At 41.0% G+C, this 15,702-nt stretch overlaps 1 pseudogene; it reads left to right on the forward strand.

Moving 5' to 3' along the window:
• Positions 1-306: 306 nt before the first annotated feature.
• On the forward strand, positions 307-7,335 carry LOC124099036 (protocadherin-8-like; annotated as a pseudogene).
• Positions 7,336-15,702: the final 8,367 nt, after the last annotated feature.

A 15,702-nucleotide genomic window follows, 5' to 3' on the forward strand; every position in this document is an offset into this window, starting at 1 on the left:
CCAGGCCCTTTTGTGAGTCTTTTTAGGGAAGCAACGTGACCCAGTAGTTTGGGGACTCCTGAGATTGGCCTGAACCGATGCTTATTTGCATGCTCTTGTCTATATAACCACCTCCATTGGGGTTCTACAGAAGCATGTTTAGGCCTGGGGCAGAGAAAAGTAATTACACAGCAGAGAGGATTTAATGATTAGATGTGTTTAAGGGAGCAAGTGTCTCCTGGCTGCACATTCCCATTCAGGAGGGCTTGAGAGGTCTGAAGTCTAAGCACAGAACTTGCCATTGGCTTTTCTCTATGAGGAACAAAGATGACTTTCTGGAGGCTCAGATTTCCTGGTGACACTTTACAAGGGGTTGGACTGGAGTACTTGCTGCTTATCTGGCTGTTACTAGTGTCAGGCTCTTGCACCAAAACTGTCATTTCCTCACATATGAGGAAGAAGCCCCGTGCACCGTCTTCGGTGTTCTCTCTGACCACGTTTTGTTTAATTCCCAGAGCAAGGTACCTAGCCAGTTCTGACTTATAAAGCAATTCAACAGCTCTCTGCTTTGGGTGCCGAGGGTGACAGGCTGACTGTCGGGGATGTAGGCCTGGACCATTAGCGACTATGTGGCCAGGCCCCTCGATGTGTGCTGGTGTTCGACGTGGTCAGTTTCTCACAGGAGCAATTCCGGCTGGTGCACGTGGAGGTGGAGGTGAGGGACGTCAACGACCATGTGCTGTGCTTCCCCAGGGCCCAGATTCCAGTGGAGGTGTCCGAGGGTGCGGCGGTGGGCACGCGCATCCCACTGGAAGCGCCATTGGCTTGTGCCATTGGATGAGGACGTGGCCATGACAACGCAGCATAGATGGATAACTGTGTGGCAAGTGTCATTGGACGAGGACGTGGGTGCCAATGGGCTGCAGAGTGTGCGACTAGCTCAGCCACACAGCCCGTTCCAAGTGGAGCTGCAGACGTGTGTTGGCGGTGCCCAATGCGTGGATCTGGTGCTGTTGCAGGAGCTGGACTGCGAAAGTCAGGCTGCTTACAGCCTAGAGCCAGTGGCCTGGCCCAGGAGGGGGGCCGCTGGTTGCGGTCTGCCATCGCAACTCTTCAGCGTGAGTGTGCTGGACGCCAGTGACCACAGCCCAGCCTTCCCTCAGGGCGCGGTGGAGGACGCCCCTGTGGGCTTGTTGTTTCTGGACCTGGACGCGGCGGACCCCCAAGAGGGCCCCAGTGGCGGGTGTTCTCCTTCTGTGCTTGCAACCCACCCAAAGTGAGCCGCCTCTTGCGGCTCGACCCGGGCTCCGGTCGCCTCATCCTAGCGGGTCCCGTGGACTACGAATGCCAGGACACCTATGATCTGGACGTAAGGTGCAGGACTGCGGCCCTGGTCCTCGGGTCGCCACCTGCAAGGTCATCGTGCTCATCCGTGATGTCAATGACAACGCTCCTGACATCGCTATCACTCCGCTCGCCACCCCAGGAGAACCAGTCACCTCGTCCTTCACCGCTACCGCGCTCCGGAAAGCAGGTGCGACCTCGTCAGCTGGGCTGGGGCTCTCCAGGCCTGCGCAAGCAACCTCTTTGGCGCCTAAAGGGTGAGCGCGCGAGAGCTCAGTGATTCTGGTCAGCACGTCGGACAGGGACTCGGGTTCCAACGGGCAGGTGCACTGCGCCCTCTATGGGTACAAGCACTTCCGACTGCAGCCGGCCCTTTTGGTGGTTACTTAGACGTTGCTGGACAGAGTGCGCATCACAGAGTACTACCTGATGCTGGTGGCAGAGGACCACGGCGCGCCCCCACTGCTCACCGTGAAGCCTTACAGTGTGCATGTGGGCTACGAGAACCGACAGCGCGCCGGTCTTCACACAGCCAGTCTATGAGATGTGAGTGCTTGAGAACAATCCGCTTGGCTATGGTGATCGCCTGGGATCCGGACCTGGGCCACAGTGGCCAGGTCACCTACCGCGGTTGGAAGACTAGATGGGCCGCGCCAAGGACTCCGTATCCACCCATGTCTCCTTGGACACAGTCACTGGAGAATTGCGCTCTCGACGGTGCTTTGACAGCGAGGAGCTGGCTGAAATGAAGCTGGTACTGGAGGCGCTAGACGGCGGCTTTCCACCGCTACAGCAGTGCGGTTGCAGGTGGAAGACCAGAAAGACCACGCGCTCCACCAGGTGGCCCTGATGCTCTTCGATGGCTCAGCCCAGCTACCTCTGCCCCGAGGCGTGCCTTTAGGCTACCTAGTGACAAAACTTTAGGCAGAAAACGAGGACGAAGGCTTCAACGCAGAGCTGGCTCACAACGTCCTCTGCAGTGACAGCAGTTTCCGGCTTTTAGCACTGCACCTGGTTACCCGTGAACTGTCCCTGCAGCACCATCTGTCCTTTCAGCCCTCTGGCCCGCTGACCGCGGTCGTCGAGGTGAGATGGAAGCAGGCCTATCTTGTCACACACCGCCACTCAGCTTTTAGTGCCCACGGATCCAGTGCCACCTGGCGGAAAAGTGGTGCTGGTACCGCCGCCGCCGCCACCGCCGCCACCGCCGCCACCGCCGCCACCGCCGCCACTAGAGGGAGCGGAAGGACCAGTCTGGAGAAACACTGCTCAGGGAGCAGCAAGGCAACCTGAGCTCTCCATAGTGTGGGTCGGTGCTTGGGCCAGTGGCTGTGGTCTTTTGCTAGTGGCCATAGTCATTGTGACTTGTTCCTGCAAGGGAGAGGGTAGGACATGGAGGAATAGGCTTTGTGAGCACTGCCCAAGTGGGTATCAGACGAGAAGTGACCAAGCTGGCCGAAGTTGCAGAGTGTTAGGAGCTGACTCCCAGGGGTTCACCTTGAGGTTCTTCATGGGATCATGGCCGCCTTCCATTTCTTCAGAGGTCCAGGATGTCGGGTCTGCAGGAATTTCCAGGAGTGGGGGTAGCGGAGCATCTTTGTGTTCCTCTCCTGGGGAGAGGACCAGAATCTCACAGGCTCAGGTAGAGCACATTTCAGCTCTCTTATTGTCCTCATTAACTCCCCCCACCCCAGATTTTGTTTCTTTTCTTTCTGTTTTATTGGTTCTTTCTTTTTATTAATTATACATGACAGTGAAATCCGTTTTTATAAAATTATGCAAACATTGAATATATATTATTCTAATCAGAACCCCATTCTTGTAGTTGGGCATGATGGTGGGTTCACTTAGGTATGTTTTACATGTGTATATAGGAAAATTATCTCAGATTTTCCTACTATCTATTTTATTCCTATCCCCCACCCTTCCTTTCTTTCTCCTTTGTCTAATCTACTGAACTTCTCTTTTCATCCCTCTTCCCCTTTATTATGCCTTAGCTTCCACATATCAGGGAAAACATTGAATCTTTGTTTTTTTTTGGGGGGGGGGATTGGCTTATTTCACTTAGCATGATAGTATCCAGATCCATCCATTTACTGGCAAATATCATAAATCCATTCTTCTTTATGGCTGAGTAATAGTCCATTGTGTATATGTACCAGATTTCTTTATACAGTCATCTGTTGATGGGCATCTAGGTTGTTTCCATAGCTTAACTATTGTGAATTGTGCTGCTATAAACATTGATGTGGCAGCATTACTATAGTATGCTGATTTTAAATCCTTTGGATATATCCTGAGGAGTGAGATAACTAGGTCAAATGGTGGTTCCAGTCCTAGTGGTCTTTTTTTAAAAATAATTTTTAGTTGTGAATAGATGTTTATTTTACTTATTTATTTATATGTGGTGTTGAGAATCAAACCCAGTGCCTCACACATGCTAGGCAAGCACTCCACCACTGAGCCACAAACCCAGTCCATTCCTAGCTGTTTTGAAAATCTCCATACTGCTTTCCAGAGGGGCTGACCAATTTGCAGTTCCCCCATCAATGTATGAGCATTTCCTTTCCCCACATCCTCCCCAACATTTTTTTTTTGTTACTTGTATTCTTGATAATTGCCATTCAGACTGGAGTAAGGTGAAATCTCTCTGTAGTTTTAATTTGCATTTCTCTAACTGCTAGATATGTCGAACATTTATTTCATGTATTGGTTGACCATTTGCATTTCTTCTTTTGAGGACTGTCTGTTTAGTTTCTTTGCCCATTTATTTGATTGGGTTATTCATTTTATTTGGTGTTAAGCTTTTTGAGTTCTTTGTATATCCTGGAAATACATTCATATTGTGGGGGGGGGATCGTCTTATGAAAATTTGGTGCTGATCACATTTGAGACTTCAAATGGCTAATGGGGCGGGGGTTAAAGAAGAAAAGTGCTCCACAGATGAGGGCAGAAGGGGCCCTGACAGTCAGATGTTGGTGTAGGCCGTGTCTGTTCTCTTTTTTGGCCCATGACAATTCCCCTTGGGTTGAATACCGTCCTCCCTCAGGGTTAATGCTGCCATCCTGAAGCACTTCAGATGAGGGATGCAGGGCCCTCTCTGTCAGTTTCCATATCTAAGGGTGAAATATTATTAACTGCTACTCTCCTCTCTTTTTAAATAGGGTTCATTCTCAGTTCCTTTTTATTCCCAACCCTTTACCGAGACGATAAATCTGCTGCATGTTTAAGGTAATTTCAGAATATTTATCGTTATCTCTAAGCAATGTGTTTGACAATTTTGAACACCCTTTTTTTATGGATAACAAAGTAATTCTTCCTTTTTCACTATCAGGACACATCCACATCCAGATGAATTTAGTGTGAAGGACAGTGGAGAAGGAGACAGAGGATTGAATGACAGCAGTTCTGATATCAGTAGAGAGGGCTTCAAGAAAGCATCCTACCAAATGATTGCAAAGCAAGCGGGTAAGTTCAAACCTGTGACTTCCAATCTCTTCCTCTCAAAGTCATTGTCATACTTGTATGAATCACTGAAAAATAAACTATACAAGTGGCCCATCTATACATTCGTAGAAGGCAGTGCCTCAGGCATTTCAGGTTACTGTAATAAGGTACCCTAGACTGGGTGGCTTAAACAACAAACACCTATTTCTCATAATAGATAAAGTTCATAGGGGTCAGGATTTCATTTGCTGGGAATATATGAGTATATGGCTTTGTTTGGTTTTACTTTGCTTAGAGAATTCCGCACCAACACAACCTCATGCTATTTGGTTTATCTGCTGTCTTATTTTGAGGTTTTGTTCCCTGGAAATGCACATTCTGTAAATGGTCAAATTCTCTCTGATGGTGTCTGGTTCTGGGATGGAGCTTCTTAGGGAAAGGCATTATCGATTATGAGTTTTTGTGTTAGTTTGCATGACAATGCAACCTGTTCTGTGTAAGAACTGGCCTTGATCCTCTTTGCAGATCAGTTCCTGTGTCTCAACACTACAAAGTCTTCTCATTTAAAACAAGACCCCTAATTCTTCTCAAGGTGTCCCAGTTACTACCGTTAGCCCCAAACATAGTGACTTAAAATAATAATTTTGTTATGCTCATGGATTCTGTGTGTCAACTTGGACAAGACTCAGAAAAGATGGTTTGTCTCTATACTCCAATGTGTTTGGGGACTTAGCTGAGAAAATTTAATGGCTGGAGCTAGAGTCATCTGAAGGTTTGTTTCATTACATAATGGGTATGTGAACTGAGATGACTCAAAGTCTAAAAAAGTGGATGAGGGAGAGGAAGGGAGGATCATGTTCTATTTACTTGACTTCCAACTTACCACATGGCAGCCTCAGGAAAGTCACATGGCAGCTCAGGGCTGCAAATCTGAATGATCCATCCAATAAGACAGAAGTCACATATTCTTTAATGACTCAGATCCTGAAATGACACTGTCATTTCCATTAATTTCCATCATATTCTACTGGTCCAAGGAATCTTTTTTTTTGGTTCGTTTTTGTACCAGGGATTGAACCTCAGGGTGCTTAACCTCTGAGACATATCCCCAACCCTTTTTAAATATTTTATTTAAAGACAGGGTCTAACTGCTTTGCTTAGTGCCTTGCTAAGTTGCTGAAGCTGTCTCTGAATTTGAGATCATCCTGCCTCAGCCTTTTGAGCAGCAGGGATTACAGTCATGTCCACAGTGCCCAAGTTGGTCCAAGCAATCTTAAACCCATCCCGGATTTGACCCTACCTCTATACTGAAAACTTTTCAAAGAATTTTGGGGAGTGTTTGTAAATCAATCAAACATGACCTAGAAAGTCCCACATTATCTAGTCCCTGGTTGCTTCTCACACCTGATTTGTTCTCACTCTTTCCCTTGATAATTTATATCAACGTTTTGACTTTCTTGTCTGTTGAATACATCAAGTTTTATCTCTATCTCAGACCTAAGGGCCTTGCTGTTCCCTTAGCTTTCCCTACATATCCACATTGTTTATCCCCTGCCTTTGTTTAGGCCTTTGATCAAATGTCTATCTACTCAAAGAGATCTTCCATACCTCAGATTTCCTGTCCTCCTGACACTCTCCATCCTCTTTATCCAGCTTTGCTTTCCTTCATAACATTTATCATTACTGACATCAAATATATACTCAAAATAAAACAAAAGTAACACATTTACTGGATGGATGAATGAAAGGTGCATGCTAACCAGCAACTTGAATGACAGCTTTGTAGGATCATAATTGTATTTTAGGTTGGGGTAGCCTTGTGTTGGTGTCTTTCTTTGTTTTTTGAAATGCCATTGGACCCCTGTACTTTCTGGAAAACTTTAGTGTCACCTTAAAAACGTTTTAAAATGTTTTAAAAAGATTTTAAAATGAATATATTATCCTGGATCATTTAATGTTAAATTAACTATTTTAGAATATCAAATAACTGGAACTCCTACTGTTTATTATTGTCTTAACTTACCAACTTATTCGTGTCTTAATTCAGCTTCCTCTTCCTAACATTATAAGCAAACCTTCTGGGTCCATGATAGCTCAAAGTGCTTCAGTGGCAGACAATAATGTGGTCAAGGCAATGTGTTCAGTCTGAGAGGATATAGTTTCTTGGTAATAACAATCACATTTCCTCTTACTGACAGGAACCTTTTACTTATTTAATAATCATTTGCATATCACTTTCTGTATGCCAGGAATTGTTCTGGTTGCTTTTAAAATATTACCTTACTTAATAATTCCTACAACAATGCTGTTAAATAGGTACTATCATTGAACCCTATTCCACAAATGGGGAAACCGAGACAGAGATGTGAGAGTAATTTGGTCAATGCTAGGGAAGCTGTAAAGGGGAAGAGCTTAGTTTATAACCTGGAAAGTTTGCAGTTCATACTTTTAATGTTCTGCTTTACATATTTTCAATAGGTTTTTAAACCCTTACTTTATGGGTCTTTTAAAAATTTAGGACCGATTTACATTCCTGAGGATGTTTCTATCTTTGAGCGTGAATGAGATGTTCTGATTTATGGTTTGGTTTATCCTCCAACTCTCGGCTGCATTTTCTTATAAAACTTTTAGTAGGGTTATTGAAAAAATGACACATGGGTGATGGCAAGGCAATTGAATTAAGAGCTGATAGTTAGAAGATAAGTTTAATGAAGGTATTTTTTTTTTTTATCATTTTTGCATCTCCCCCTTAATGGTTAACCCAGAAAATAAATGGATTATTAAACACACTGCTAATCTTTTGAAATTTCATTTTTGATTGTAACTTCCCTCATTCCTCTCACCAAACCTGTATTAAAGATTTCAGCGAATAATTTAATGGACTTGCTTGAATTTGATTTCCACTTCACTTCCTCAGTGTGCCAGCAGGTGGAGGTGCAAATCATTGGCAGAAAAACCAGAGAAAGAAAAAAGAAGCTAACAGCTGGAAAACTAGTTCCCTAATAATGAATGTTGTTTGCATTTTAAGCATATTGCTGTATAACATTTTGATTTTCCTCATTTTGGGTTTTAAACTCTGTTTTATTTCCAAGTTGTTTCAGATTATCAGAACGGAAAGCATTTAAGGATCCTGAAAGATTAAACCAGGAATCTCAAACCAGTATGAATTCTTCATCACATCATGAAAATAGCTACAGGATTGAAATTTCTTCAAAGACCCTTTACCCTCACATTTCCCAGCTGAAAAATATGCATTTCTATCCATAGCACTGAGAACTCAAACGATGTTATTTTCAAGTCTGTGCTTCCCAAAGTGAAGGGCTGCCAGATGTATATGACAGAGTTCAAAACCACAGGCCAGCATTGCCACCTCCCCTTTTTTTGGACAGAATGATGAATTAAATCATCCTTCCAGGTATAGATCACCTTGACATCCCTCAGAAATAGCCACTTCATTCTGAAATATTGCATCCCATATAGACAGTTATGTTTGGGGAATATATATACATTTATGTTTCTGAAAAATGTTTAATAAGCCAAGTTATATGCCTCTTGGTTTTAGTATACATTTCCTTAAATTATGTCAATGATGACCTTATATTACATGGGAAAGTTTATGAAAGAGTCTGAAAAGTGATCTTTATTGCTATGAATATAATGAATGAACATATATTTTATATTCTTATTTATGAATATAAATACATATTCAGGATAGCTGTTCATTTATTTTTCTTAAAATATTTTTTAATTGTCAATAGGCCTTTATTTTATTTATTCATATGCAGTGCCGGGAATGCTAGGCAAGCTCTCTGCCACTGAGCCACAATCCCAGCCCTGTTCATTTACTTTTGAATATGTATGCAATTCTATTTCAGAATAACCTTAAGGCTGGATTAAGAACCTAGTTTCCCAACCTTAATCATAAAGCTCAATGTGGAGCAATAGGAAGCTGTAGATAGGCAACAGTGAGGTGTGGGGCTTTCATCTCTCATCTGGCATCTAAGCCAGTTGCTGAGTGCTTCATGGGGATAATGGTGGCAGATTTTGGCAATGGGTTAAAATAAAATGGGAGTGGCTGGTGATGTTTCTTAGTACTAAGCCATTTGCAGCAGCAGCCTAGTCAGAGGCTGGGACTATTGGCAGCAGGAGTGGCAAGAACTAGAGAAAAGCTCTTATGGTTTCTGCCATTTGGGTTAGAGTTCCTAGTGGGGTTCCTCTCCTAGATGTAAACAGGAGGCTAGAAGGAAACTGAAGTAAAAGAACAGGGGCAAAGAAGGAATTGGGCCCTGAATGCAGTGAATTGAGGGTCTTTGTGAGCAGCTGGGTCTTATTTTTGTCTGGCTGGCAATGGGACGGAGAATCCTGTCTTTTTTTTTTTTTTCCAAGATTGGTCCAGATTGTGGAAAGAGTGGAGTCTCCACGTGCAGGTCCTTAATATCAACTGGAAGGCTCTGAGGTCATTAGATTCCAACAGGCAAGATCTGTGCTACCTGATATGATAACCATTATCCACAAGTGACTGTTTAAGTTTAAATGAATTAAAATTCAATACAATGAAAAATTCAGTTCCTTAGTCATAGTATCCACATTTCAGTTGCTCAATAGCCAGACATAGCTAGAGGCTCCAGAATTGGACAGAGAAGCTATAAACATTTCTATTTTCATGGAAAGCACTGATCTGGAAGAGGCAGACTGGAGGAATACCTCCATGGGCTGGGCTTGAGGGGAGCCACAAACCTTGCTCATGTATATGGGGGATGGTGTGGTTTTGTTTGTTCTCCACACTTCCCTGGTCCATGACAGTTAAGTCTTTTATCAGTTCATGTATTTACTTCAGAGTAGATTGGCATATTATATTATTTATAATATAAATATAATATAAAATCTTTGAAAAAGCCTAAGGATGATAATTTTCAGTAGCACAAGTTTCTCTAACAGGTAGAGAATTTCCAAAGGCTTTTCTGTGCTACCTAGCATGTTAAATTTATAGTCCTCACCATTGGTCCTATAACCTTGGAGATTTTGTGGCAATAGTCATGACAGAACCTACCTGCTTACTCTTAAACTCTTCCAAGAAATAATTCAGGAGTTTTCAAGACAAGTTATTCATTTTTTTTAACTTATGCTAAGGCGAGGAGCTGGTAAGTGCTTTTAATTTCTTTGGTCACTGGATTCCTATATAATATTTCTGCTATTGAAATTAGTCTCTGGGTCTCAGTGTCTTCAAAGTGTCAGTGTGCCATGGCAAGTTTCAGCTTTCTGGGTAGGATTGGGTAGGCTCCAAAGAGATGGCAGGAAATGTGAATGAACCTTACTTTACCTAGTACAAAGCTAAAAAGTAACATGGACACCTGTCTTTTGGGTTGTACCTAATAATGCATAAAATACACTAGAATATAATCATCCCTTGGTATCCACAGGGGATTAGTTCCAAGACCTCCTATAGATACAAAAATCTACAGATATTCAAGTCCTTTGTATATAATGGTACAGTGTTTTTGTATAACCTATGTGCATCCTCTCATATTCTTTGAGTCATCCCTATATGACTTATCACATTTAATACAATGTAAGTATTGTTATACTATATGGTTTAGGGAATAATGAGAAGAAAAATGTTGGTATGTATTCAGTATACAGTTTTAAAAATATTTCCATTTATAGTTAGTTGAATCTACAAATGCAGAACCCAGAGATATAGGGGGTCAACTGTAATTTTTTATGTGAATATATTCTGCAGAGAACAGTTTTTGAAAGCCAAGAATCTAAGATTTTCCCTCGAATTTATAAACATAGAATCAGATATTTACATTTTTAAAAATCAGGTTCACATGTACTTTTAATATTAGCTTCTACCTTAATTATGATTCCTAAAGTAAATTACAGCTCCCCAAACCTGCCTATTTGTGATTGCATTCTCAGAGTGAAATAATAATAGGTAACATTTATTACTCTCTATATGCAAGGCTCCTCTGCTAAAAGCTTTACATGAATTATTGTATTTATACCTCATAACAATTCTAGGAGGTAGTTACATTATTATCCCCATTTTATAGATGAGGAAATAGGTTTAGAGATGGTAATTTGTCTGAGGTCACACAGTAAGTAAAGGAACTTAGAGTTTTTAAAATTATGGCATAACATTAAAGTGCATGACTTTTAGGTTTACAGCCAAGTGAAATTTTCTACATACATACTCATATCACCAGTACTTAGATCAACATATGGAACATTCCCAGTTCCCTGGAATTTTCCCCCATGCACCTTCCCAGGCAATCCCTCTTCCAAAAGTAATCAGTATGCAGAATATAAACTGCTATAGCCATTGTGGAAAACAGTATAGAGGTTCCTCAAACAACAGAAAATAGAATCAACATAAATTCAATAAGTCCACTACTGGATATCCAGAGGAAATGTAATCAGTCCTTGAAGACATATCCATACCCCCATGTTCACTGAAGCAATATTCATAATAGCTAAGATAGGGAAATAACCAAATGTCTGCTAGTGGATGAATGGATAAAGCAATTGTAGTATATGTGAAATTCTTATTTGTCATAACCAGAGACAGATATATCTATGTAGATGTTATATGGTCTTAAAAGAAGGAAATCTCAGAAGAATAGAAGTCCAGTGGATTAGACAAAAGGAACTGAAGGGAAGGAAGGGGAGATAGGAATAGGAAAGACAGCAGAATGAATCGGACATAACTTTCTTATGTTCATATATGAATACATCATAGTGAATCTCCACATCATGTACAACTACAAGAATGGGATACTAATTAGAATAATATATACTCCATATGTATAATATGTCAAAATATACTCTAGTGTCAGGTGTATCTAAAAAGAGCAAACTAAAAAAAGATAAAAAAAATTAAAAAGGAAATCTTACCACTTATAACAACATGGATGAAATTGGAGGATATTATACTAGTAGATAAACCAGATGCAGAAAGAAAAATACCACATAATCTTATCATTTGTGCAATCTAAAAAGTCGAATTCACAGAAGCTGAGAGTAGAATAGTGGTTATCAGGGGTGGAGAGTAGAGGAAATGGGGAGATGTTGGTCCATCCTAGTTAGAATGGACTGACTGGGTGATAACTTCAGGCAGGTGGGGTATGGCTGGAGGAGGTAGGTCCCTAGGGGTATGCCCTGGAAGGGTGCCTCTTCCCTGTGGCTCTCACCCCTTATCTCTCTGCTTCCTTGCTGCCTGCCCTTTCCCATGATGTGCTGCCTCACCTTGGGCTCAGAGCAATGGCGTCAGTTGCCTATGAACTGAGACCTCTGAAACCATGAGCCCTAAATAAACTTTCCCTTCTCTAAGTTGTTCTTTTCAGGTATTTTGGTGACAGTAATGAAAAGTGGACTAAACCGCTGTGTCATATACTTGAAATTTGCTAACAGAGTAGATCTTCAATGCTCTCACCTCAAAGAGAAAAGGTAACTGTGACCTTCAGCTCGTCTATAGTGATCAGTTACACAACTTAAATATATGCAATTTAAATTTAAAAATATTTAAAGATAACGACTGTTTAAACTTTCACCATTTGTTATTTTTTCCTATACTTGAAATTTATATAAATGGAATCATAGAGGTTATACTATTTGGTGCCTAGCTCATAATTATGTCTATGAGCTTCATCCATACTGTATATATATATCATTATATGAATATTTTGCCACTTATTTGTAATACTATGGTTGATGCACATTGGAGTTATTTCTAGTTTTGACTTTTGTGAATAATGAATGAATTCATTGATACTTTTTTTGTGTGTGTGGATTCATTTCTCTTGATCATATGCCCAGGACTAGAACTGTTAGGCCAAGGGGTGACACAGTTAGGATTTGAACCTCAGATTTTCTGACTCTACTATTAGCCACTGAGCAATACCTACTACATCAATAACAGCTAATGAAGACTAAGAGCTCTCTAGATTTTATTTTCCCAATCAATCCCTTGATTCAGTTGAGAACCTTCTATAAGATTAACTAATAACAGCAAAGGAAGTTTTATATTTGTTTAACAAATAAGAGAGTCTTTTAAATTATCATTAAATTATTGATATATTACAATATATGTGGAACATTTAGCAGTCCCTCTTTTAAAAGACCATAATAATACCAATTTTTGACAGACATGTTTTGCTCATTGAAATGTATACAGTAAGAGTAGAGTTAGCAATTGATTATTCATTTAGTTGTATACTGTAATTAGCTAAGGAAGAAACAAATCAATTTTAAACCAATTTCCATAGTCTACACGTGCATGGGAATTGATTGCAGACTTGAATTTGCTGAATAAAAAGTGAAACTAGCTAATCTCAATTTGTATTTCATCGAGTAAATGTCAGCTATTGATTTCTGTAGCTTACTACTGGTGAGGCAATATGTCTGTCATTCTTTAGAGGTGGCACAGCACAATCACAATGCAGTTTAATTAGGTGTGGGCTAGCCATTTCACTTGCTTGAGGAAGATGAAATATTTAGCTATGGTGGAAGGAAAAACCTCAGCCAGCTGTCTGCTCTATCACTCTCTTTCAGACTCTTAACTCATCTTAATTTAATGCTCATTGATTCTTATTGTTGGATGTTGTACTGAGAAGCCCTTTTGTAATGTGTGTTGGAAGATTGGCTAAAACTGTACAGGCCAACTCAATTCACTCAAGCTTTCTTGAACTCTTTTTTTTTTTTTCTTTTTCTTTCTTTAACTCTTGACAATGCAGCATTACATTTTCGGGGAATGATTTGACCTGTGTGTTACAGAACAGGTTTCTACAGTGTGCCTGGTTTTCTTAAAGAGTGATCCATGTTGTCATTGTCATACAGGATTTGTATACTGTTTGACAAGTTGCTTTGCCTTCTGCAATGATGCAACATAGAATGGGTTATGTTGCACTGTTAATACCTATGTAAAAAGTGGCCTGAAATGGCAGAGAGAATAGTCTTTTTTTTCCTCAAAAGAAATGCCATAATCTCTCCCTCTCTCCCCTTCATTCATTCGCTTGTTTGTTTTCTTGCCTGTAAAGTGGGGATAACAGTACCTATTTCACTGGGACTTTGGGATGGCTAAATGTGATAGTATATATAAAATGTTTAGAGCAGTGTGTCTTGCACTTAGTAATCACTTATTAAGCCTTTATTATTATTAACATCAGAAACATTTTCACTGTTTTTTTTCTCGTCTAAATCAATGTAGTTTCTTATTGCAAATATTCCTAGATTTTTCTTTTTATATCTTTTCGTTTGGTGAATTGTTTTTTTTCTCATCTCTTTGGGTTGGCTACCATTATTATTTTTAAAGTAACTTTTCAAATGGGTGAGAGATTATGATTTAAAACCCTAGAGAATGACGGTATTTTTGACAGTGACATGAGAACAAAAAAGTTGTTATGAGAAACATTTTTAATGGTTCTTATAAAGTTAGAGAAGTTGGTTATTTTGTCTATGTCTCTATTTCAAGGCAACCATGGTCTTGACAGACATAGAGGACATTTAAATGGAAAGGCCAGGGTTCAGTGACAAGTATAGCAATTCTTTGGTTCAAGAATTAAATAAGAATCTCACAAACATGGAATCCCATTTTAACCTGCTTTGACATGTTCATGTACTCACCTGCTCTGCATCCTAAATAATCACATCTGGAGGCTGTTGTAATACCCGCAAGAGGCATGAAGTAACAAAATGGCAAAGGATCAGCCTCACACTCAGTCCTCTATAGCTGGGAGATGATTGGTGGGGAGGCATTACTAAATAATGGGACAGACTTCCAGAAAGGACTCAACATAAAAGGTATTCTCCCTCCAACTGGAAGCCAGGAAAACCTACAGAGTTTTTCCCATATAAGAACTCAAAGCCATTGGAGGCATAAATAATGCAGAAGACATTTTTATAAAAAGCAGATGCTCTGGTCCCAGATAACTTTTAAGCTCCATCTCTTGCCACCCTCCTGCTGGCACTTTCTTCTCCAGTCTCACTGGTCTACCTCCTGTAGAGTGGAGATGGGGCCTTTGCATAGACAGGAAGTCCAGGCTCTGATCCCAGGATCCAGAGCCACCACTCAGATGGCCCTCCCAGATCCTTTAGAGAAATGGTCCCCTGGAATGTGTTGGTCTGCTCACCTGAGTCCATGTCCCCAAGCAACCTTCCTCCTCCATTTGATTTCTTCCCCACTGAGGTTTGTCTTCAGGGGAGAATGGTCTTCCGCATGCAAGGGCATACTTTCTGTCCTGTGCCAATTAGAACCTTCACTATGAATTAGTTAAATTATGACTTTGATTTTACAATCAGCATTTTGAGGATGAACTGATGTGATTCTGCTTTTCAGGGAAGGGCCTAGTTCACATTGTTGAACAGTTGGGTTTCTGAGTTTGTGTTTCTGAGTACTAGACCCTGTATTGTGACCAATGGACCAAGATAATTAATGCATGTACCTGAGGCATCTGAGAATAGCCCTATGGTCCTTCCCCAGATAAGACTTCACCCTAATTCCTGCACTAGATAAGCCAGAGCATGGAATGTTCTTTTAAAATTGAATGTCCACATCAGGCACCATGAGGGAGTAATAGCTAATGCCAGTGTAGCTTCTTGTGTGGACCGTGATATTTACTACAATCCTGAAAAGCAGGCACCATTATTATTTTTCTTCTCTGCATAAGAAAATTGAGGTTCAATTACTTATCCAAGTCACAGAACCAGTGTGTGGTGGAGCTTCAATGCCAGATTGTGTCTTCTGGGTTCAGTGCACGTACCACTTTGCCTTACTGCCTTTCCTTTAGCTTGTTAGTTCTTTATTTTATTAGGTCTATAGGTCTAGAAATCAAAGTACTTAAAAACCCATTTTGGTGGTTTCTTTGCTCAAATCACCAGGAGCAAATGAACAGTCTAAATGCATGTTCAACCACTGGAAGCCATGATCGGTTC

Source organism: Marmota monax, unplaced genomic scaffold (assembly GCF_021218885.2).
Source record: "Marmota monax isolate L192 unplaced genomic scaffold, Marmota_monax_Labrador192_F-V1.1 WCK01_AAM20220418_F8-fsc00011, whole genome shotgun sequence".
Lineage (NCBI taxonomy): Eukaryota > Metazoa > Chordata > Mammalia > Rodentia > Sciuridae > Marmota > Marmota monax.